The following is a 23,567-nucleotide window of genomic DNA, read 5'->3' as shown; positions in this document are numbered from 1 at the left end:
CATGAAACTGTTTAAACGTTGAATTCTTAGAGCATATGTAAATGGATACGTCAATTTGTTTGATATGCACACACACACATACACACATACATATATATGTGTGTATGTATGCGTGTGCATGTGCTGTGCGCGTGTGTATATATTTATAAATACATATACACACATATCTCATGCGGTTAATGATAGCCGAAAGGATTAGGTCTTCGTTAAATCGAGCCAGAGATGTCTCGTGATGCGGGATCCGAATCGTTCGACTGGTATAAATCGTGACACCCTGCACTGAAGATTCCCGAAAGGATGAAACACTAGTGTCTGTAGGTAGTTAATAATTATTATAGTAAAAAAATAATTATATATATATATATATATGTACTCTATTTATTTTTACATAAGCAGTAATATGTTGCTACACCTTCATGGACATGTTTCGGTCAGCTACTTACCAGTAACTAGAGTGCTCTTAAAGCGATATATATTATCCGAAAGCAAATTTCGTAAAAGCTTATCGCCTGCATATTACTGCTTATGTAAAAACAAATAAATACTCTATTTCGGTATCGAGCACTCTCATATAAACCTCGTTAAACTTCATTGGTTACTTGACCTCTGAAAAAAATAACCTCAGAATATACATATATATATATATATATATATATATATATATATATATATATACTTTTGCAGCAAGTCATTTATTATCCATGTCTGATTAAACACGAATGAATTCGTCTTTTTTTTTTTAATTTTGCTGGTAATATATCCGCCGAAACAAGAAAAACCACTTGACAGATAGAAAAGATTACCAGCAAAATTGAAAAAAAAAAAACAAAAAAAAACGAACAATCGTGTTTAATCAGGCATGCATATATATATATATATATATATATATATATATATATATATATATATATATATATATATATACATATATATATATATACATATATATATATATATATATATATATATTTAAAAAATATATATATATATATATATATATATATATATTTAAAAAAATTTTTTTTTTTTTGCTATTACATTTTCACCCCAAACAAGGCACATTGCCACTTTGGTGTAGGGGACTACTATCAGGGGCAGCAACTGCTGTGGCACTATGTTGGGATTTGGGCAGCAAGATGTCAATTCACGTTACACTTGAACTTCTGCATATCAGTACAGTTAGGGAGGGGGGACCTGAAATGGAATTCTAGAATCTAGCGGTTCTGGGGAAGAAACTACTGGAGTAGAAAGATCTTTTACATCTAGGGACCTCTACTGTGTGGGGGTGGGATTTAGCTGCCTGTCGGGTTTGTCAAGGGTGTCTACGTCGTGGGGGCACAAGTGTCTGCAGTTCGTCAGAGCATTCACCATTAAAATACTTGTAGAACAGGCAGAGGGATGCAACGTTTCGTCGATGGGACAGAGGCTGAAGCTTAGATACCAGTTCAGGGCCTATCAGATTGGCGACTCTCTTTTGAACCTTGCCAAGGAGCGAGAGACTAGCAGCAGATACACCAGCCCAAATGTGACAACAATACTCCATACATGGGCGAATGGTGGCCTTATAGAGGTACAGGATACTTTCAGGTGTCAGTAGTTTTCTAGCACGGTATATATATATATATATATATATATATATACATATGTATATATATGTATATCTATGTATGTATATATATATATATATATATATATATATATATATATATATATATATATATATATAAGTGTTTACTTTTGAAATATTCTTAATTTCAATGTATACCGTTTTGAGTAAACGGGTTGAGACTGTTATGATAAAAACTAAATCACCGATTTCGAGTAAAGCTCAATGCATCTATTTTATAGGTGCAGAGCATATATAGTGCGAAATGTTGTTGGAATTCAAAGATTTACATTTTTTTCTGTTTTTTAACTCTTATTTATTTCATCTTGGATCTCTTCATTATAGAGGGTCCTGGATATGACCTTAAATTATATCCAGTGGTGAGGCCCCAGCTTGCGGGCTTTGGGGAGTGTGGAGCCAGCCTTTAATTTCCATTGCTCCCAGGTCTACTCTGACCCGGAGTGGTAGTACATGTTAGGGTCCCAACTATGGGTTAAATAGAAACCGACTTGAAAACAACAAATATATTCTATTAAAAACTTTTTCTTCAAAATCTTTGAATTCGGCATTAAATAACCTGAAAAGTGTTGATATGCCGTAAAGCACAAACAACCTATCTTCATTACAGACGTTTCGTTGATGCGATGACAATTAATAGAAATGTTCTTTCTCATCAACTCGTCAGATGTGATTTCAATTTGATATTACCAACAAAAACTAATTTTGTGCATGATAAACCTGGTGCGTTCCTTCGGGGAAAACAAATTCCATTCCCATGTTGTTACAGGTCGGCCATTTTGGGTACAATGTTAAAATAAAAAAATGTAAGTCTGAATTTCAACAAAATTTTGTATTATATATTTATATATGTGTGTGTATGTATCTTTACTTATATACGTTAGTTGTATTCCACTATCAGCCAGTCACTGAGGTGTGACCGACAGACGTGTTATAGTAAATGTCTTAAAGCGGTCTCATGCAGATATGAAGACGGCCCAGTCATTAGGGTCTGTGTAGCAAGAAGAAAATCATACCTGAGATGTTGGATCTGGGTGTGGCTCCTTTCTTTTCTCAAGATGATCTCTTCACCCTGGTAACATTGTGGTGGGAATCTTCATCTCTTTGTCCTCGGGGCCGCCTTTCGACTTCAGACATGTATGGAGACATTTATGGCAGACAAGAAAGCCGACACGCGAAACAATTGTAATATATATGAGAAATCTTAACTATTTATTTTACAAAATATATATTACAAAAACTTTAACAATTAAAAAACTGGATAATCGGCTTTTCAAAGCTAACTAACCTAACTAGTATTGAGGGAGGGGGTGCTCCCCCCATTTACGGAGAGACAGAATATTCGTCTTCACTTCATGGTGTTCGTGCAGGAAAGAGGACAGAAAGATAGTAAGGGACTTATGGGAAGGGATTTCTTTGTATCTTTACGTTCATGGCCAAATTACCACTCTTCCATGCTGCAGAGTGTGTTAGAAACAGTGGCACAAAGAAATATTGCCACAGTTGCTCTATCTAATCGTTTAACACAATTATGTCTTCTTTTTATGACATGTAATTCAATTCAAGCTATGCTGAAGAGCTGCTAAAACAGCGTGCGTTATCAACAGTACGTTTGGCACAGAAAGTACTACTGAACACACAGCACAATGGTGGTTTTTAATTTTTTCGTGGCGGCGACAAGAGTCTTGAAGCTTATTAGCCTAGTGGTCGGCCATTAGATGTTGAGAATGATCAATTAAGAGTATAAATCGAAGCCAATCAACGCACAACTGCTCGAGAATATGTTTCTGAATTAGATGGAATGTATAGGATGATTTCTAACCACGTGAGAGGGATTGGAAAAACAAAAATACTTCATAAATGGGAGACTCACGAGTTGAACGACAACTAGATAAATCGCCATAATGAAGTATAATCTTCTATTTTTTTACGCAACAAGAACGACCCGTTTCTGGACCGGGTTGTGACTTACGATTTAAAAGTGTTTTTTTTTTCAACAACAGGCAACGTTCAGCTCAGTGGTTAGACGCCGACAAAGCTTCCCGAAGCCAGAGTTTCACAAAGAAAATGTCTCATTCGCCGTACTCTCCAAACCTTTCCCCTCTCAACTACCACTTTTTCAAGCATCTCAATAATGCTTAAAGAATCAAAAATACTTTCTGCGACTTCATCGCCACCAGAACGCAAGCTTTTCACGTTACTTGCATAAATACACTTGTTTAGCGTTGGCAAAAGTGTGTTGATTCTGATGGCTCTAATTCCAACCAATAAATCTTTGTTTGAACCAAGATATGTGCATTTGAATTTAAATGTTAAAAAACACAGTAACTTTTTTGTCAACACACACGCACATGTACTAGCAAGAATACCCGCGTTGCCCGGATATTGCTTATTTTTATTACTACATGCTACTTTCATCACGAGTAAATGTTCTTATTAATTTTGCATTCAAATTTTGTTTGCAATTGTTTTAACGAATTGTTTTTTTTCTTTGTTGTTTTCTTTTTACCTATGAATCTACTAGTAAGTATCTGATTGTCGCCTAAAAGAACAATGCAAACTAAACTATGCAAAAGAACATCGCCTATGATATAAGGGTGGAGATAATACACATTTATAAATATTTTTTCGGGTATGATTTCGAATATTTTAATATACTCGTGTTAGGCTAAGTAAAATTAATGATAACAAATGTATAGTTATAAAGCAGTAAAAATACATAAAAATGCACGAAAATTATTCTTTTTGTTTTCTATTTTAAATATCAATAAGTGAAGAGGAGTTGAAATCTTTATCATTATTGTATAGCTAGTGTTTGTATACATTTCTAGCCGAGTCTCTATGATCGCGTTGTAATGTTCGTTAAGTTTATCTACCGTTCGTTGTCGGTATATATAAGCGAGAGTCTCTAGTGTTTTCGATCGTCAAGTCCATAATATTTCCCGAGTTAATGTGTGTAAAGCATATGTTTAAAATACACATATCAAACGCAGACAATACAAAGGGACGAAACATCGATTCATCTACTGAAAATTGTCTTATATTAATATTACATTTTAAAATTAGTATATTAAAAAGTTTAAAAATATGAAAATTATGCACTATGAGAGAGAAAAACTATGTATGGTCCCATCAAGCATAAAAAATATAAATTAAATTTTTTTTAAATATCTTTTAAACTAATTAGTAATGGTAAACTGAGTTATTGAGGTCACCGTGCCCCAGACTTTAAAAAAAAAATTTTTTGTAGGTTTTTGGAATATAAGCCTGATAAATCCTAGAGTGGATGAAACGCCGAATATTCATTGTAGCTTAATCGCCATATATATTTTATAAATTACTAACTAGCTCTACCTACGTATTGAGCACTTTTGAAGTAAATACTTTAAGTTTACGCATAAATCTATACTTTCGCATATAAATTTTATGTGAGTAAATTAAGTAGTTATATATATATATGTGTGTGTGTATGTGTGTATATATATATATATATATTATAAGTAGATTGTAGTTTGCTTGAAGCATTGTTGAAGAAAATTATAAGGTAAAATTAAAAGCCAAGAACAATGCGAGATTTTTTTTATATAGAGTAAAATTAAATGAAAACAAAAAGAAATAAATTTCTTTTTTTTTCTTTTTCACACAAATTTTAACTCTAAACAACAGTAATTTTTTTCCTGTTGTATTCAATGGTGTTATAAATCTCAATATATTTCAGACCTATTAGTGAGATTTCGGCATGTGCGTAGTTTAGTTTGTCTTTGAGAGGTAGTGCAGATTTGAAATGTACGAAGAGGCGTTTGCTGGCGGGTTTTCAATAACGCCGACCCAAACTTAAAATTTACTATAGAACACCCAGACTCTTCTGAATCTCTTTCTCTACTTGATTTTAATATACAAATAAAACAAATGGTGCCATATGCACTGAATTCTACAGAAAACCCGCCAGCAAACGCCTCTTCGTACATTTCAAATCTGCACTACCTCTCAAGGACAAACTAAACTACGCACATGCCGAAATCTCACGCATACAAGACAAATGCACTAACATCTCCGACAAACATACACACACTAACAATTTCCTACAGACCCTCTCACTAAACGGCTACCCTAATACGATCCTATCCTTACTTAAAAAGAAAAAACGCAACACCCGACCCTTCTCTAACAATTGTTTTCTAAAACTACTCTTCCTCAGTGACAAAATCTCATCTTCAATCCGAAAAGCCATCCGCAGCGAGGGACTCAACATTCAACTCATCCACACTGGATCTACTTTAAGACAACAGCTCAACCGAAAACATCCATCGCATACACCTTCCCCTTGTTCACTCTCTAATTGCCCAATATCACACACAGATTTATGCTGTAAGAACCACGTTGTTTACGACCTACAATGCGCTAAATGCAGTGCATCTTATATTGGAAGCAATACCAGGTTGCTTCACCACCGCATTAAAGAGCATTTAAACACTACTGCTTCGTCGTTCTATAAACATATTCGCACTTGCATTAATTCAGAACCGGATTTTCACATCAACATTCTTGCTTCTTCAAGAAACGTAGGTCAACTTCGTATTCTCGAATCTTTAATTACTTCAAAAAATACTCCCACATTAAACAATAGACTGGAATTGAGCTCCGCTTTTATAATATAAGTATAAAAAATAAGAAAAACAATAATTAAAATAATAATAAAAAAAAATTATTGTTTTAAAATAATTAAAAGATTAATAAAATCTCACAGAGTTGCTTCCCTTCAACCCTTGCTTGAATAGTCATCTCCCTTGATTCACAAACGCAACAAGTATTTTAAACACCAACTGATTTATTTTAACGTTCTCCTAACGTCATTTTTGTTCTATATTTCGCGGTATCACGTAGCAAACTCTGTAGCTGCTATTCCAATTTTGAACACTCTTCCGCTGTCTTCTCTTGAAAAAGGATTAATAGGTCTGAAATATATTGAGATTTATAACACCATTGAATACAACAGGAAAAAAATTACTGTTGTTTAAAGTTAAAATTTGTGTGAAAAAGAAAAAACAAACAACAAAAAAAAAGAAATTTATTTCTTTTTGTTTTCATTTAATTTTACTCTATATAAAAAAATCTCGCATTGTTCTTGGCTTTTAATTTTACCTTATAATATATATATATATATATATATATATATATATATATATATATATATAACTACTTCATTTAATCACATAAATTGATATACGAAAATATAAATTCATGCGTAAACATTAAGTATTTACTTCAACAGTGCTCAATACGTAAGTAGAGCTATGTAGTAAGTTATAAAATATATATGTAATTTAAGCTCTTAAGCTTAATTGCCATATATATTTTATAACTTTATATATATATATATATATATATATATATATATACATGGACAAGTATTTTATTTAGTGTATCTTCATGTTGCGCATTATCTTAGTATAGTATTAATCTTAGGATAGATCTTAACAGATATGATGTTCTTTTGTTCTTGAGATATTGATAATGTCAAATGGGAATAGGAATAGGAAAATGAGATTTTAATACAATTAAAAATGAGATTTTATGGTTGAAGTAAACGAGAATGACATATTCTTCCCCAAGGACAGAATACAATTAAAATCATTAAAAACCTGAACATCAGTGGAAATTATTTTTTAATATGAGATTGATAATAATTTTACATTTGAAATCTTTTATGTCGTAACTTAATTGCGCGCATCTATTGCTTTTCAATCCGATATAGCTCATTCATTGTTAAAGAGCCAAGTTATTTTGATTGTCAATAAATATTTAGTGTTACGAAATTATCCTGCAATAATATATATTTGAAGGTATAGATTCAAGAAAGAAGTGCACAACATATCGAAAACTGAATAAGCGTGTCTATTTTTTAACTCACACCAAACAAGGTATATCGCCACTTGAACGTAAGTGGCGACTAATTCGGACCATGTATAAGAAAGATTAACAAGATGTTGGTTTACGTTACATTTGATCTTCTGTATATAAGTACAGTTAGGGAAACGGGTAGCAGGAAAGGAATTCCAAAATCTTGCTGTTCGAGAGAAGAAACTATTAGAGTAGAAGGTTTTCTAGCATTTAGGGACCTCAACAACGAAAGGGTGTGGTTTTGTTGCTAAATGGATTTGTCGTGTATATGTACGTCGTGGGGGCATAAGTGAAATGAGTTCACCAGCGCAAACTCCATTAAAATACTATTAAATGAAGCACATGGATTCAACATTGCGGCAGGTAGACAGCGGTTGGAGCTTAGTTGGCAAATTGAGACCTATTTGATTGGAGAAACATTAGCCTCTATCCAAGAGGGAGAGAGTAGTGATAGATGCACCAGCCTAGATGTGTTAACAATACTCAATGCATATGCGAATGGTGGCCTTGTAGTTCTATAGGATACTCTTATGTGTGAGTAGTTTTCTAGCACGATAGAGGGAGCCTACCTTCTTTGCAGAACGTTTCGCAGTGTCCTCAATATGTTTGTTCCAGTTCATATTTCCGGGGAATGTTAAACCGAGGAGTTTGAAGGAAGAATTCTCATGTAGGTAGTTATTTAGTATATAAAAAAATAAAACGTGTTAATGTTAAGAAAACCTTGACTCGTTTATAATTTATTGCTTATTCACATGCTTTAAGAATTAAGTTAAATGTAATTGGCATCACATTTTCTGCTACTCTGCAACCTCACTCTTACAGATGTGATGTTGCTAGTCTCAATCCTTTCTATAAATTCTATTATAGCATGTGTTCTTCAAATTTGTTTTATCTATTTTCTGTTTGTTTTCTACTCATAGTGGTCTTCATCAGTTCGCTGTTCTGATATATTGTTGTAATGCAGCTTCCCTTTTCAGTAGAACCACAGGCGTGTGGAACACTCTTCCTTCTGGCTGTTTCCCTCCTGTCTATAAGGCTGGTCTATTCAATACTAAAGTAAATAGGCATCCACAATTGTTTTAATGATAATTTTTTGTTATGATTAGCTCCGTACATCAAGTGGCTCCACGCCTTGTCTGGAGCGATTTCCATAAAAAGATACCAAATATTTATGGTAGCGGCAGACAAACAGAAAATGAAAATTTCGTTGAACTAAACTGTCTCGATATCGTCTGTAAATTAGTAATTACATTTCTACTAACAAATGGAAGCCGGTGGAAAATATAGTTGGCTGTTATATATTGTTATTTTTTATTGGGATCCTTTAAGATAAGTAATTTGTATATTAATTTATTTGTGGACTATTATCCTCATCTTTGCAATTGTTTCGCCAGGTTTTGCTTAACTATTTCTATCCCGTCGCGGTAAACCGGCTGAAGAAGAAAAGATGAATAGTTGGCCGAAACGTCGTAAAACAACAACAACAATCATGAAGATGAGAAACATAGTCCGCACATAAATACATAATATACAACACAAAGAGTGCCAATAATAATAATAAAAAATAATATATAATATTATTCTGTACGAACCCTACGATGGAAGGTTAGATATCCAACCTTGATCGCTCTTCGTGACGCAGTAGATAGAGGCGTTGATTTTTTACGACTCTAGGTGAGCATTATCTGAAGACGGCGGTTTCAATCCTCTCCAAAGCAGGCCAGAGGATTAGTTATCCAAAACGCGGATAGACAACAACTATGGAAGGCAGTAATTACTGAGGATACAGTTTAAAAACTCAGCATTTTTACCCCGTCGCGGTTAACCACCTGACGAAGGATAGAGGAATAGTGGACGGAAACGTCGTGAAACAGCAACTATGAAGATGAGGATAAGAGTTCGCAAATAAATAAATAAATAAAGTTAGTTGTTTTTCACAGTTTATTTATTTATTTTTGTTTTTTAGGATCGCTATGGTAAGGCAGATATTAATAGGGAAATAATCCAATGTTAGCGAAAGTGTACTAAACCGTTTTTCAAATGCCAAATACCCTATGCGTAAAAGCTTTTTGTATACCGAAATAAACGAGAGAAAAACAAGATGGACGAACGTTATCATTATATCTTTTACTTTTTATTTGAAGTACAACTACAAGCAAAGTAAATCTCATAAATTATTTAAATTATGATTTATTGCGAATAACCTTATAAATAGGAATAATAAACAGATAACAGCTTTTTGGTCCCCCCGAGAAAAGAAGGGTGCACCTGTAAATTCACCCTTGTCTGTTCGTCCGTTGTCTGTCCGCACTTTTCTTAATAATTATGTCTTGTAATTTTTTTTTTTTTGGAAATTTTGCACAAACATTAAACATGATATGAGTAAAAAAGTAACAGAACGGATTTTCCGGATAAAACTCCGGCTGCTCCCTTGGGTGCCTTTCGGATTAAAATGGCTAAAATTGACACTTTTGTGCTAATTAAAAAAAAAATGATGACTTGGATTTTTATAAAACTTTCGGAAAAGTTGTAATTAACTAATTTCTATATAATTTTGTTTTCTGTATCTCGCGATAACTCTTGGGTGTGCCCCGAGGGCTCTTGTAGGACTAATGAAAAGACTCCATTTTGGGGAGTATTTTACGATATTTGTCCCAAATTTTCTGTATCTGTCTATTTAGCAGTTTTGAATGGTGCTGAACTCAAATTTAAATATGTTAAGGCCTTGAGGACTTTGGGACGAAATGGAGGGCGGGGGTAAATGACATACTTTGTCATTTCTTTTTTTTTTTGTGCGTGATGCAGAAGTCAAATTTACATATGTTAAGGCCTAGAACTGCACCGTTTGTTCATTTTCACCAGGATTTTACGTAACCTAAGGGCTTTTCTTGCTAAATGGGGGGGGGGCAAATGCTGAACTTTGTCATTTTTTATGCCTCGTTTACTGTGCATTCACGGGGACCATGCATGCTTCACTTTGTTTTTTAATGTACCTTCTATAAAAGCGTTTTTGAAATACATTAAAACTAATGGTGATATTTCAAGAAAGAAGAAAAGTTCTGACAGTTTTTTAAAAGATAATCATAAGGAAATTATTTTTTTAAAGATATTCATAAGGAAATTATTTTTTTAAAGATAATCAAAGGAAATTATTTTTTTAAAAGATAATCATAGGGAAATTATTTTTTAAAAGATAATCATAAGGAAATTATTTTTTATGAAGCTGATGGTTTAGAAAGAATTAATTTCATATTTTGCTTAAACATTTCAAAGTGAAAAGCAACCGAATTTATTTGTTTAGCAAATCTTTAAATCATTTATGCAGGTAATTGAAAATTGAAAGGAAATTATTTCCAGTAACCAATGTGTGGTCTAAAATGCTACCAAATGCTAAATAAGTTGTTTTTTTTTTGTGTGTAATTAAAGATTTAATAAATTAGTAAAACCCTGTTTGTATGCAGCCTCCAGAGTTTCGTGTAGCCAAAAACAAAAAGAATGAAGAAAAAAGAAAAACAATGGCTGCTTTTTCTCTTTACATGCGTTCAATATTGTCACCTAACATGCAAATGCGATGCGATTACGGTTGGATATTAAAAGTCTGATTTTTAAGAGACGGGGCTGATTTTAGAGTTGGGTGTAAGAGTAGCAAGTGTTGTCAGCAGTGTATCTTGTTCTAGAGTTGAGTTTTGACAATAGATTGTTGAGATTTGGAGTTGGGTTTTTGATAGTAGTGTATTGATTTTAACATTTGATTGTTTTAAGCACACAATGAAAATGTGTTTTAAATACATAAATGTGTTTTAAATGTATTGATTTTAACATTTGATTGTTTTAAGCACACAATGAAAATGTGTTTTAAATACATTTTTAAAAAAGTATGTGTAGAGTGGGCACGACTTGAATAAGTTGAAAAAATATAGAGTGTATGAAATACACTATCAAGATGCAATTATGAAATAATACCAGATGCCTGGATAACGTTCGCTTATCTCGGATGTCTAGGATGAATCTCCGAATTGATGATCAAATTACAAATATTTTATTAGATACTTATTTATAAAAATTACCTGAGGCTTTTGGATAGAAAATCAATAAATCCAACTTTGCATTATATATTCAGATATTCAGGCAATAAAGTTTCGTTCTAAGAAATACTGCCCAAAGGCCGTTCCGTTATTCTAAATACCTATTCGAAGGGTAGTTTTTCTCAAGACTAAGTTTAGAAATTATAAATAAAATATTTTCGAGCGATGAATTCTTTTCGTCCATTTGTGTATATTTTTATTTTCACGGAGACATTTTTATCGACATTTTACTATTTAAAGGGAAAATAAAAATGTGTTACGTCTAACGTCTTCTGTATCCGCATCGATACGAATCTTTTTTCGAAAATAATGTTACGTAATTACCTGACTACACCTAATCGATTTGGACAGCTGAAACTTTTATAGGCAACACTGTAGACAAGTTGAAGAGTAAATAAAACACATTAAAATATTCAGAACATTTAAGTTGGCGAAAAAAGAAACTATTTCTGATGGATTAAAAAAAAGAAATTAAGTAGATGGCGTTAAAAAACATAAGAAATTATATATATATATATATATATATATATATATATATATATATATAAATATATATATATATATATATATATATATATATAAGTGCTAAGTCTATTTCGATTAAACAATTTTAGTTAAGAGCTTTTTTTTTTCATGCTTATATAAATGAATTCTCTTTTGCCATTATAACATTTTTACAAGTGCGATAGGCTAAAGTTTTTTTTTTCCTTCCCGGAATTTAAACTGCATTTTTATTTTTATTTTTGTCATTTTTTTTATTCAAAGCTTCTTTAGAAGGAAAGAACTTTAGGTTCCTTCTTACTCTCGAAAATAATTTACACATGTGGATGTAGGCAGGTTGGATTATAGATATATATTCAGATCTCGCACATATACATATATACATGCATATTTATTGAACTATTACATTTTTTAATGGTATTTTTATATTTTCAATGTATTTTTATTTATATTTATTGGCTAATTAGTATATAACTTATTAATTTTGTTGAAATCATATAAGGAGAAATGGTTAAGTATATATATATATATATATATATATATATATATATATATAACTACTTCATTTACTCACATAAATTTAATATACGAAAGTATAGATTTATGCGTAAACTTTAAGTATTTACTTCAAAAGTGCTCAATACGTACGTTGAGCAAGTTAGTAATTTATAAAATATATATGGCGATTAAGCTGCACTGAATATCCTGCGTTTCATCCACTATAGGATTCGTCATAAGCCTGATGAATCCTATAGTGGATGAAACGCAGGATATTCAGTGTAGCTTAATCGCCATATATATTTTATAAATTGCTCTCTCTCTCTCTCTCTCTCTCTCTCTATATATATATATATATATATATATATATATATATATAGTAAGTTCTAAAATATATATGGCGATTAAGCTACACTGAATATTCCGCGTTTCATCCACTCTAGGATTCTTCAGGCTTATGCGCATAAGCCTGAAGCATCCTAGAGTGGATGAAACGCGGAATAATCAATGCAGCTTAATCGCCATATACATTGTATAACTTACTAACTAGCTCTACCTACGTATTGAGCAGTTTTGAAGTAAATACTTAAAGTTTACGCATAAATCTATACTTTCGTATATTAATTTTATGTGAGTAAATTAAGTAGTTATATACACACACACACATATATATATAATATATATATATATATATATATATATATATATTCGTGGGTGGGTGGGTGTATGTGTGGGTGTGTATTAAGTTGTGTATGTGGTGGTTCTATTTTTTTTTTATTTTTTTTTTTACACAGTGATCACCACTTATCAAAGCCCGGAAGCCACTCAGGGATAAGGGTTATTGCAAGTACATCACGTTAGTGAGGAGATTTTATGAAGTGTTTAATTAGGGGGGGGCGGTTCATTAGGAATTTGTTAACATTAGACTTGAAGACATCCAAGTTGTAGTCCGGAGGGAAGCAGACATTTTTTAGCAAATCATTTTATATAAATTTCCACACGATATTTTAATATGTTCTCATATTTTTAACAAAAGTCTTAACTTTTAAAATTATTACTCTCGTGCATGTATATAAAGTGGTCATTATTACCCTGTATTTTCTAGTTAAATATAATCTCCCAAACCTATTTAACTCTTTCCCACCCCCTAATACGCCTAAGGTCTGGCGATGAGATAATCATTGTCCCTGCTACTGGCCAATGCATACATGGAATACTTTGAGGAAATGGCATTAGGATCAACACCACTAAAGCCAACAATGTGGATGCGATATGTAGATGGCACATTCATACTCTGGCCCCATCAGGAAAATTTTTAAACATTACTACACAATGTGAACTCGATCCGTCCAACTATATAGTTCACGATAGAAAAAAACATAACAACAAATTATCGTTCCTAGATGTGCTGATAACTCGCACAGATCAGGGGGTTATGTCATCTGTATATCGAAAGCCAACTTTCACTGGACAGTATCTAAACTTCAACTCCCACCATCCATATAATGTAAAGAAAGGAATTGAACGTTTCCTGCAACACCGAGCAAAAGCAATATGTAATAACAACAGTTCATATCAAGAGGAGATGGACAGAATAAGAGAAACCCTCCACCGAACCAACTATCCAGAGAGCAGGACAAGAAATCTGGACGAAGCACAAAAGGACACCACTCCGAAGCTCACCACAGTTTGTATATCATATATGAAGGGCTTGTCTGAAAAACTTCAACGAATATGTAATCCATATAACACCAGGACAGTATTCAAGAGTGATTCAACTCTCCGGAAACAGCTTGTGAGAGTCAAGCCCCCTACAGAAAAATCATTACTAAGAACTGTGTATATGAACTCCCATGTAAATGTGGAAAACTATACAAAGGTGAAATGTGTCATGCATTGAAAGTAGGGTTAGAAGAACATTGAAAAGGTGTAGTACGTGGAGAGACTGAAAAGTCAGGTATAGCTTTTTTTTTCTTTTTTTTTTTTATTACATTTTCACCCCAAACAAGGCACATTGCCACTTTAATGTAGGGGGCTACTATCAGGGGAAACATCTACTGGGGTACTATGTAGGGATTAGGGCAGCGAGATGTTGGTTCACGTTGCACTTGAACTTATGCATGTCAGTACAGTTAGGGAAGCAGTGACCTGGAATGGAATTCCAAAGTTTAGCAGTTCTGGGGAAGAAACTACTGGGGTAGAAAGATCTTTTACATCTAGGGATCTCTACAGTGTGGGGGTGGGATTTTGCAGCGTGTCGGGTCTGTCGAGGGTGTTCACGTCGTGGGGGCACAAGTGCTTGCAGTTCTTCAGAGCATTCACCATTATAATACTTGTAGAATAGGCAGAGGGATGCAACGTTTCGACGATGGGACAGAGGCTGAAGTTTAGATGCCAGTTAAGGGCCTATCAGATTTGCGACTCTCTTTTGAACCCTGTCAAGGAGCGAGAGACTAGTAGCCGATGCACCGACTCAAATATGACAGCAATACTCCATACATGGGCGAATAGTAGCCTTATAGAGGTACAGGATACTTTCGGGTGTTAGAAGTTTTCTAGCACGGTAGAGAGAGCCCACTTCCTCGAAGCTGACCATATCTTGAAAGAAAAGAGAAATCATCTACCGTTATGGGACGAAGTAAAAATTATAGATAGAGAGGAACAGTGGAGGGTAAGACGACTGAAAAAAGCAGCACATGTGCTGGGGAATAACCAACTGCTAAATAGACCTAGTATAGAATTCAATACGATATGGAAACTATTAATTATAAACAATAGATAATATATACAAGTAATGAGTAAAAAAATTAATATATACAAGTAATAAGTAAAAACATTAATATATACAAGTAATAAGTAAAAACATTAATATATACAAGTAATAAGTAAAAACATTAATATATACAAGTAATAAGTAAAAAAATTAATATATACAAGTAAAAAGTAAAAATATTAATATATACAAGTAATAAGTAAAAACATTAATATATACAAGTAATAAGTAAAAACATGAATATATACAAGTAATAAGTAAAAACATTAATATATACAAGTAATAAGTAAAAACATTAATATATACAAGTAAAAAGTAAAAACATTAATATATACAAGTAAAAAGTAAAAATATTAATATATACAAGTAAAAAGTAAAAATATTAATATATACAAGTAAAAAGTAAAAACATTAATATATACAAGTAAAAAGTAAAAATATTAATATATACAAGTAATAAGTAAAAACATTAATATATACAAGTAATAAGTAAAAAAATTAATATATACAAGTAATAAGTAAAAAAATTAATATATACAAGTAAAAAGTAAAAACATTAATATATACAAGTAAAAAGTAAAAACATTAATATATACAAGTAAAAAGTAAAAATATTAATATATACAAGTAAAAAGTAAAAATATTAATATATACAAGTAAAAAGTAAAAACATTAATATATACAAGTAAAAAGTAAAAATATTAATATATACAAGTAATAAGTAAAAACATTAATATATACAAGTAATAAGTAAAAAAATTAATATATACAAGTAATAAGTAAAAAAATTAATATATACAAGTAAAAAGTAAAAACATGAATATATACAAGTAATAAGTAAAAACATTAATATATACAAGTAAAAAGTAAAAACATTAATATATACAAGTAAAAAGTAAAAACATTAATATATACAAGTAAAAAGTAAAAATATTAATATATACAAGTAAAAAGTAAAAATATTAATATATACAAGTAAAAAGTAAAAACATTAATATATACAAGTAAAAAGTAAAAATATTAATATATACAAGTAATAAGTAAAAACATTAATATATACAAGTAATAAGTAAAAAAATTAATATATACAAGTAATAAGTAAAAAAATTAATATATACAAGTAAAAAGTAAAAACATTAATATATACAAGTAAAAAGTAAAGATATTAATATATACAACTAATAAGTAAAAAAATTAATATATACAAGTAATAAGTAAAAAAATAAATATATACAAGTAAAAAGAAAAACATTAATATATACAAGTAAAAAGTAAAGATATTAATATATACAACTAATAAGTAAAAAAATTAATATATACAAGTAAAAAGTAAAAACATTAATATATACAAGTAAAAAGTAAAAACATTAATATATACAAGTAAAAAGTAAAAACATTAATATATACAAATAAAAAGTAAAAACATTAATATATATAAGTAAAAAGTAAAAACATTAATATATACAAGTAATAAGTAAAAACATTAATATATACAAATAAAAAGTAAAAACATTAATATATATAAGTAAAAAGTAAAAAAATTAATATATACAAGTAATAAGTAAAAATATTACTATACCAGAAAAAATGTAAATACATTAATATATACAAGTAAAAAGTAAAAATATTAATATATACAAGTAATAAGTAAAAACATTAATATATACAAATAAAAAGTAAAAACATTAATATATACAAGTAATAAGTAAAAACATTAATATATACAAGTAATAAGTAAAAACATTAATATATACAAGTAATAAGTAAAAACATTAATATATTCAAGTAATAAGTAAAAACATTAATATATACAAGTAATAAGTAAAAAAATTAATATATAAAAGTAAAAAGTAAAAATATTAATATATACAAGTAATAAGTAAAAACATTAATATATACAAGTAATAAGTAAAAACATTAATATATACAAGTAATAAGTAAAAACATTAATATATACAAGTAATAAGTAAAAACATTAATATATACAAGTAAAAAGTAAAAACATTAATATATACAAGTAAAAAGTAAAAATATTAATATATACAAGTAAAAAGTAAAAATATTAATATATACAAGTAAAAAGTAAAAACATTAATATATACAAGTAATAAGTAAATACATTAATATATACAAGTAAAAAGTAAAAACATTAATATATACAAGTAAAAAGTAAAAATATTAATATATACAAGTAAAAAGTAAAAAAATTAATATATACAAGTAATAAGTAAAAACATTAATATATACAAGTAATAAGTAAAAACATTTATATATACAAGTAATAAGTGAAAATATTAATATATACAAGTAAAAAGTAAAAACATTAATATATACAACAAATAAGTAAAAACATGCTTATATACAAGTAAAAAGTAAAAATATTAATATATACAAGTAATAAGTAAAAACATTTATATATACAAGTAATAAGTAAAAAAATTAATATATACAAGTAATAAGTAAAAATATTAATATATACAAGTAAAAAGTAAAAACATTAATATATACAAGTAATAAGTAAAAATATTAATATATACAAGTAATAAGTAAAAAAATTAATATATACAAGTAATAAGTAAAAAAATTAATATATACAAGTAATAAGTAAAAACATTAATATATACAAGTAATAAGTAAAAAAATTAATATATACAACTAATAAGTAAAAAAATGAATATATACAAGTAATAAGTAAAAAAATAAATATATACAAGTAATAAGTAAAAACATTATTATATACAAGTAAAAAGAAAAACATTAATATATACAAGTAAAAAGTAAAGATATTAATATATACAACTAATAAGTAAAAAAATTAATATATACAAGTAAAAAGTAAAAACATTAATGTATACAAGTAATAAGTAAAAAAATTAATATATACAACTAATAAGTAAAAACATTAATATATACAACTAATAAGTAAAAACATTAATATATACAAGTAAAAAGTAAAAACATTAATATATACAAGTAATAAGTAAAAATATTAATATATACAAGTAATAAGTAAAAACATTAATATATACAAGTAAAAAGTAAAAACATTAATGTATACAAGTAATAAGTAAAAACATTAATATATACAACTAATAAGTAAAAACATTAATATATACAAGTAAAAAGTAAAGATATTAATATATACAAGTAATAAGTAAAAATATTAATGTATACAAGTAATAAGTAAAAATATTAATATATACAACTAATAAGTAAAAATATTTATATATACAAGTAAAAAGTAAAAACATTAATATATACAAGTAATAAGTAAAAATATTAATATATACAAGTAAAAAGTAAAAACATTAATATATACAAGTAAAAAGTAAAAACATTAATATATACAAATAAAAAGTAAAAACATTAATATATATAAGTAAAAAGTAAAAAAATTAATATATACAAGTAATAAGTAAAAATATTACTATACCAGAAAAAATGTAAATACATTAATATATACAAGTAAAAAGTAAAAACATTAATATATACAAGTAAAAAGTAAAGATATTAATATATACAAGTAAAAAGTAAAAACATTAATATATACAAGTAATAAGTAAAAACATTAATATATACAAATAAAAAGTAAAAACATTAATATATATAAGTAAAAAGTAAAAAAATTAATATATACAAGTAATAAGTAAAAATATTACTATACCAGAAAAAATGTAAATACATTAATATATACAAGTAAAAAGTAAAAATATTAATATATACAAGTAATAAGTAAAAACATTAATATATACAAATAAAAAGTAAAAACATTAATATATATAAGTAAAAAGTAAAAAAATTAATATATACAAGTAATAAGTAAAAATATTACTATACCAGAAAAAATGTAAATACATTAATATATACAAGTAAAAAGTAAAAATATTAATATATACAAGTAAAAAGTAAAAATATTAATATATACAAGTAATAAGTAAAAAAATTAATATATACAAGTAATAAGTAAAAAAATTAATATATACAACTAATAAGTAAAAACATTAATATATACAAGTAAAAAGTAAAAACATTAATATATACAAGTAAAAAGTAAAAACATTAATATATACAAGTAAAAAGTAAAAATATTAATATATACAAGTAATAAGTAAAAACATTAATATATACAAGTAATAAGTAAAAACATTAATATATACAAGTAAAAAGTAAAAAGATTAATATATACAAGTAATAAGTAAAAATATTTATATATACAAGTAAAAAGTAAAACTATTAATATATACAAGTAATAAGTAAAAAAATTAATATATACAAGTAATAAGTAAAAACATTAATATGTACAACTAATAAGTAAAAACATTCATATATACAAGTAATAAGTAAAAACATTAATATATACAAGTAAAAAGTAAAAATATTAATATATACAAGTAATAAGTAAAAATATTAATATATACAAGTAAAAAGTAAAAATATTAATATATACAAGTAATAAGTAAAAACATTAATATATACAAGTAATAAGTAAAAACATTAATATATACAAGTAAAAAGTAAAAATATTAATATATACAAGTAAAAAGTAAAAATATTAATATATACAAGTACTACGTAAAAACATTAATATATACAAGTAATAAGTAAAAACATTATATATACAAGTAAAAAGTAAAAATATTAATATATACAAGTACTAAGTAAAAACATTAATATATACAAGTAAAAAGTAAAAACATCAATATATACAAGTAATAAGCAAAAATATTAATATATACAAGTAAAAAGTAAAAATATTATTATATACCAGTAAAAAGTAAAAATATTTATATATAAAAGTAATAAGTAAAAAAATTATTATATACAAGTAAAAAGTAAAAATATTAATATATACAAGTAAAAAGTAAAAACATTAATATATACAAGTAATAAGTAAAAACATTAATATATACAAGTAAAAAGTAAAAACATTAATATATACAAGTAAAAAGTAAAAATATTAATATATACAAGTAATAAGTAAAAACATTAATATATACAAATAAAAAAGTAAAAACATTAATATATACAAGTAATAAGTAAAAACATTAATATATACAAGTAAAAAGTAAAAACATTAATATATACAAGTAATAAGTAAATATATTAATATACACAAGTAAAAAGTAAAAACATTAATATATACAAGTAAAAAGTAAAAACATTAATATATACAAGTAAAAAGTAAAAACATTAATATATACAAGTAATAAGTAAAAACATTAATATATACAGGTAATAAGTATAGAGAAAGATATACATTAATATTGTAATAATTAGTAATAAATGGTGATATTTACAACTAGAAATAAAAATAGGTTTAAAGCTCCTAACATTCGTACTAGAATTGTCCGCAAGAACCTTTGGCGCAGTGGTTAGAGTACTGGGAAAGTCAATTGTAAAAGTGATATTCTCCTGAAGGTTGAAGGTTCAATCCTAAGTTTGGGCGACCGAAAATACATTTGCGAATTACTTAGGACTTCTATCCAGTCATGGCTGACGGAACGAGAGTACGCTACACCCATGACGAGAATAAAGGGGTTCGCTCGAAATTCAGTCCAAATTCTCGAGTTTGACAGAAACATTTTCGAGTTCGACAAGATACACCTAAAGAAGGTCGAAACGTTGTGAAAATCATATTCAAAATGAGAACAGTATTTTTATGAATAATAATAATACGGTATGGGCATTTTATAGTTCCTTTTGTTGGGTCTTTTTGCACCAGTCATTAGTCATCTATTCTGGCAGTCTGCTTTACCGATGAATCTTTTCAAGTTCTTAGTCTTTTATGTAATTATGCATGTGTTCAGTCCTGGCCTGGTGTTCTCTCAGATTGCCATTTTTCGTAGGGTTGCCTTAAGTGCATCCTTGTTGATTTAATTCTCTGTCCCTTCTTCGGTTTCCTGTATTTTTTTTTACATTTATTTTAACCATTAGGCGTTTCTATTATTATTATTATTATTATTATTATTATTATTATTATTATTATTATTATTATTATTATTATTATTATTATCGAAATCAAGATATTTTGAAATAGGAAATATTCAGAGGAAATGTTTCGATAACAAAGCGAAATATTAGAAAATAAAACAATTAATTTGAGACGTTTGGACTTTGGGTAAATGCAATGTCAGCTTTATACGAGGTGCCTTCAATAAGTTTCCAGACTTTGTGTACAGCCATTTAAATTGTCGTAAAATTTTGAAAATTCAATGTTGCTATGTTATAGAGAAGGGCTTCCCCCTTTCCATGTAAATAAAAAGAATATTAGATAAGTGAAAATGAAATCAGGATAAGCCTAGAATCGAACCCTGTATACAAAGTTAAGTAATGGAACGTTAGAGATTAAGTCTATTGTTAATTCTTTTAGAAATCTGAATATCAGTAAAAGAATGAACAATGCAAATTAAATTATATTGTTTAAAAATAGGTTAGTTTAGAATTGAGGATTCTTTTGTTCGCCAAAAGTGTGTTGGACAAACATATGTAAAGCCACGTGGAATTAATCACGTTTGAAAAACACACTTCTGATTACGATTTGGTGCCGCGTATAAAGAGGTTAGGCTTATTAGCTTTATACCGATTTCGCATCTCGCTAGATTCAGTCACTCTGATAAGTCGTAGACGACGAAACACGCGTCAGTGGATAATTATATTTTAAATACAATATATATGCCGCTCCCCATGTGGAGGCACCAAATTGGTTAAAGGGGAAATTATTCCCAACTAGCATACAAACTTATTCAAGACATCTCGTAATGAGATTATATCTTAATTGGCTAAAATTCGTATTTGTCTGTTACCTCTCTGCATTCTATTAACTTCACATACACGTGTGAAGGGGGGAGGTGGTGCGCGCGCGTGTGCGTGTGTGTGTGTGTGTGTGTGTGTGTGTTATGTACAAAGATAGATAAAGTGTTTCGCTAACTTGTACCTGCTCGCACGAAGATGTTTCGTTGAAAATATGTGTGCTTTGCTCAAGAATATTGGCGACAATACAAACAGTAAATGCATGCGAAAACGCGGTGTTCTATTTCTTGATAAACGGTTTTAGTCATAGTTTCTGACAGTTTTTTGTTTACGATTCATGAACAAATTTTTTTCAAGATTTGTTGTTCGCTGTTTAAATTTTATGTCTTATTTTTATGCTTTATTTTTATGTTTTATTTTCATCGTCTTTAAAACGTTAGATTGCATGGCTAAATCTAAAGAAATGGCCGCTTTTTACAAAAATCCATTTTTTCTTCATAATTTTGTTTCACTCTGTTTTTATTTTTAATCATTGTTTCCTATTTATTCCGACAACGCTCAGTGATAATAATATGGTAATCTTCACAAATAAAAGTTCTTCAAAATATTAATAAAAACGACTGTTTACTCTAGTATGCATCAAGCAATGCATATTGTCACTTGTACGTAATGCATATTGTCACTTGTACGTAATGAATATTGTCACTTGTACGTAATGCAAATTGTCACTTGTACGTAATGAATATTGTCACTTGTACGTAATGAATATTGTCACTTGTACGTAATGCATATTGTCACTTGTACGTAATGAATATTGTCACTTGTACGTAATGCATATTGTCACTTGTACGTAATGAATATTGTCACTTGTACGTAATGCATATTGTCACTTGTACGTAATGAATATTGTCACTTGTACGTAATGCAAATTGTCACTTGTACGTAATGCAAATTGTCACTTGTACGTAATGCATATTGTCACTTGTACGCAATGCATATTGTCACTTGTACGTAATGCATATTGTCACTTGTACGTAATGCAAATTGTCACTTGTACGTAATGCAAATTGTCACTTGTACGTAATGCATATTGTCACTTGTACGTAATGAATATTGTCACTTGTACGTAATGAATATTGTCACTTGTACGTAATGAATATTGTCACTTGTACGTAATGCATATTGTCACTTGTACGTAATGAATATTGTCACTTGTACGTAATGCATATTGTCACTTGTACGTAATGAATATTGTCACTTGTACGTAATGCATATTGTCACTTGTACGTAATGAATATTGTCACTTGTACGTAATGAATATTGTCACTTGTACGTAATGAATATTGTCACTTGTACGTAATGAATATTGTCACTTGTACGTAATGAATATTGTCACTTGTACGTAATGAATATTGTCACTTGTACGTAATGAATA

Source organism: Euprymna scolopes, chromosome 38 (genome assembly GCF_053919585.1).
Source record: "Euprymna scolopes isolate OS-2025 chromosome 38, ASM5391958v1, whole genome shotgun sequence".
In the NCBI taxonomy this organism is placed as follows: Eukaryota; Metazoa; Mollusca; class Cephalopoda; order Sepiida; family Sepiolidae; genus Euprymna; species Euprymna scolopes.
This window is presented reverse-complemented; position numbering follows the sequence as displayed.